This window comes from Pteropus alecto, unplaced genomic scaffold (genome assembly GCF_000325575.1).
Source record: "Pteropus alecto unplaced genomic scaffold, ASM32557v1 scaffold97, whole genome shotgun sequence".
In the NCBI taxonomy this organism is placed as follows: domain Eukaryota; kingdom Metazoa; phylum Chordata; class Mammalia; order Chiroptera; family Pteropodidae; genus Pteropus; species Pteropus alecto.
The window spans coordinates 1019720-1023662 of record NW_006439713.1 but is presented as its reverse complement, the minus strand read 5'-3'; the positions used below and the strand labels follow the sequence as shown (position 1 = coordinate 1023662).

General features: G+C 50.6%; 1 protein-coding gene and 1 pseudogene across 1 annotated transcript in view; one reads left to right on the top strand and one right to left on the bottom strand.

Annotated features, from left to right (window-relative positions):
- Nucleotides 1–3943, bottom strand: part of ZBTB21 (zinc finger and BTB domain containing 21) — a 19293-nt gene that overhangs the window by 14529 nt on the left and 821 nt on the right. The window lies entirely within an intron of this gene.
- On the top strand, nt 1769–1887 carry LOC112483792 (annotated as a pseudogene).

Below are 3943 nucleotides of genomic sequence, written 5' to 3'. Positions count from 1 at the left end.
CCACAGCCGCCCTGGTCCTGGCTGCCCCCGCGGCACCCGCTCCTGCTGCAGGAGGCCACTTTTGGCAGCACCGCCCTCGTCTCCGAGTCCAGTCTGATGGCTCAGGGGTAGGGTCATGACCAAAGCTGAGCCCCGTGGAAACCTTCTCTCTGGAACACGGGCCTGAGAAGAACAGAGGCTGCAGTGAGTGCGGGGAGCCTGCCAGTGCCCCGCCACTGAGGTTCCCGCAGTGGCCACGGCTGTTGTCCTGCCTGGCCCAAGTCTTTACTTCTTCCTTAAAGCGCAAGAGCAACCCTACAGCTCTCCAACAAATCCCTTTTCTAGCCAGGCTGACCAGTCTGTATCTGCTCTCGTTATCAAACGACCCTAACGCAGTCCCAAGTGGCGAGCGTTCTTCCCGTCGCGTCCTCCGAGCCCACCCTCGGCGATACTGCCGCTGCACCGAGCTTCCTTAAGCGAGGACTTGATCACTCAGCGATGCACGCATTAAGTATTATTATTATTCATTCAGCTTATTTATTGAGCTCTATTAAATGTGCAAGGCATAGTAAGACGTATCTGAAATACAAGAGTGTACAAAACTGACGAGGCCCCCGCTTCCTAGCAACGTAAAAAAGATGATAAACAAGGACACAAATAAAAAAGACGACTGGAGATCGTGCTAAGTGCTGTAAAGGAAATAAACAGGGTGCCACGAGCGGGGCGGCCAGGGCTTTGGGGAGGGGGCTGCCCGAAATGCCTCAATGTGACATTTTAGCTGAGACTGAAGACCTGCGTGAGAGAGCCAGCCTCGACCGTTTAAAAACAAAACAATAAAAACAATGGTTCTCCATCAGGCTCAAATGCAAAAATTTAAAAACATGGACTCCAAGGTTCCGTAAATCTGCTTTCAAACTATTAGGATGGTCTTTCCCTTAGCTTTCCCCTGGCAACTTCCTGCTTCAGAAGCTTGGTCTCTGAGGCACAACCCGCACGTCTTGCTGCTTCTGTCACCCAACATGGAACGTTCTAGACCTCATCTAATTTCTCCTTAGCACTCCACTCACCTCAACACTAAGCGTCTTTAAAAGCTCAGCTCAAGTTCCAATTCCTCCAGGAAGCCTTCTGTCATGGGCTGCACTGTGTCCCCCACCAAATTCATATGCTGAAGTCCTAACCCCCCCTTCCTGAGAATGTGAAGTGTATCTGGAGATAAAGTCTTTAAAGAGGGAATTACATTAAAATGAGGCCTTTGGGCCCTACTCCAACCTGACTAGTGTCTTTATAACAAGTGGCGATCAGGACACTCACACACAGAGACGACCGTGTGAAGACAGAGAGAAGACAACCGTCTACATGCCAAAGAGAAGCCTCAAGAGCAATCAAGCCCGCCAACACCTTGATTTTGGAAGTCCAGGCTCCAGAACTGTGAAAAAATAAATTTCTGTTGTTTAAGCCCCCTAGTCCATGGCACTTTGCTATGGCGGCGCGAGAAAATACCCCTTCCCCAACTAGTTCAGTGTACAACGAACATCGCCTTCCAGCGCCTGTATCACGGAGTGCGGCACCTTTTGCGTACTGTCTGCTCAGTGCCTTGTCCTGTTACTCCTCTGTCTCCCTAATGGAACTTAAGGAATCAAAATCTATTTAATATCTTTGACACTCTTCACGATGCTCAACATAGTACCTTGCAAAACAATAAATATTTATTGACTTTTCTGTACTCTGACACTATTAAATCCAGGAGTGGAAATTAAGCCATTTGTTCTCCTAACTTAAAACCGGCCCTGTCTATGGCCATGCCACCCTGAACAAGCCCGATCCCGTCTGATCTCGGAAGCTAAGCAGGGTCGGGCCTGGTTAGTCCTTGGATGGGAGACCACCTAGGAAGACCAGGTATTGTAGGCGTAAAAAATAAAAAATAATAAAAAAATAAGGGATTGTAAGCTGACAAGGTCCTTGCAATCTGTGAGGTCAACCAAGGGTTGCTTCGCCTAAAAAATAAATGAAAATAAAAAAAATAAAGCTGGCCCCGTCACTGCCCCGCCTCAGATTACTGATTTTCCTATTACTTCCTAGACAAAATCCAAAAGCTGGACTGGCATACAAGACTTTTCTTACTTGGTTGCAGTTCATCTCTCCACCTTTCTGGGGCACTCCTTACTATCCACCCTATAAACCTGCACGCCTGATTTCCATCACCTAAGATATCTTTCTTACCTTTACTTTCCTCGGCCAACTTCTACGGAAAGGTCCAGCTGTCTCTATAAAGCTGTAGTAATTTGCCCTTAGCCAGTAGCTCGGTCATCTAAACTACCTTTATACTTCATCTCTCCTTAATAACACAACTCTTTTAGTGACATGCTTTCATATGTGCCTCCTTCACGAGAGTCCCTAAAAGGGAAAATCCTTGTTTTCACCTGTGTATCCCTAATGCTGAGCGCAAGGCCTGGCAGGTATCTACTGAGCAGAGAGAGAAATCATCACACTCAAGGCTTGAGACCTGGACTTGCTCGGCTTTATTGCTCCAGCCTGTTGCAGAGCACAGCATGTAGCAGCTTGCTTTTTTCTCTCTGGATGAGCTCTTGTGGCTTTAAATACGATTGGATGACAACTCTGTGTCTCTGCTTGGATCTCTCCTTGGGACTTCAGCCTCTCAGGTGCCCAGTGAAGACTTCCTCCACAGGACATCCCACACATCCAGGATAGTAGGTGTGAGCCACAGCCTCTTGACCTTACCCCACATCTGCTTGTCCTCCCATGTTCCCCATTGGGTTCGGTGTGCTGCCAACCACCAGGTGTCCCAGACCAGAGACCTCTTCTCTTTCCTTTCCAGCTAGTCACCACCACCCAGCAGACCTCGCTCGTAAACAGCTCTAGATCTACTCTCCCATTGCCAATGGCTTTGGGGACAACTAAGATCGTCCCTTCAGTCACCTCCTCCTCACCCAGAGACTCCCTCAAATATTCAGCCCCTCTTTGTTACACAACTAATATCCAATGCCATAAACAATGTAAATTCCTCAAGGGCCAGGGTTATATCCTTATCGACTTTTATTTCCACAGAATGCAGCACACTATACATTTAATTTCATTAAAAGAATGAGTTAAGTAAACCAAAGCCCCAAATCTTTCTTTTTAACATCAACATTTAGGGCGTTTATATTCCAGTGTGATAACTACTGGTCATTAGAAATGAATGAGGGTTTTACTCCAAGTATCAGAGGGAAACAATTTTTTAAAAAATAATTTATCAACGAGACATCTTTGTCTAAACTGAATCAACCCACTTCGTCTTCTTAAGCAAGGCAGGAAGAACATAAGGCAGGCCCCCCGCTGATGACTCAGGGCCCTCATCGTGAGCAAGCCCTGGGCTATGCTGATGCACCGACGCCCTGAGATGCTGGAGGCGAAGACCCCGGGTCGGGCCGCAGTACAGCGCGGGGTCAGAGGGCGGCTCCCCCATATCCCACTGCTGGGCCGTCCCGCCGCAGAATCTGCCCGTAGACACAGCCCAGCCCCAAACGTGCGGCTGCAGTGGCACTCTCCAGAACCGCGCGGCCCGCGGCTGGGGCACCTAGCAAGTGGCGGAAGGGCTGGGACGCAGGAGGAGGGGGTGGCTCTGCCAGGGTCAGAGGTATGATCATTTGCGGTGGGCTACTGAACTGGTTCCCAACAGCTGGTCTGGACGATAAGCGAACCCGTTACAAGATCTCGGGGACTCGGGCCAGCAGAGGGCTCTGCTCTGGGGTCTCCAGCGCCGCTGGTCCGAAGCCACCCGTTCCCCGCCGCCTCCGGCCGCCGACGTCGCACCAAGTCTTTCTCAAGTGGGGAACCACCCGCGCGGCCCAGCAGAGAAGCGTGTGGCCAGCGAAGGGGGCCGCGCTCCGCGGCGGGCGGTGGAGACGGAGCCACGGGTCTTCCAGGGGACACGAGGCACAGGGGCGCGCTCCGCGTCCGGGCG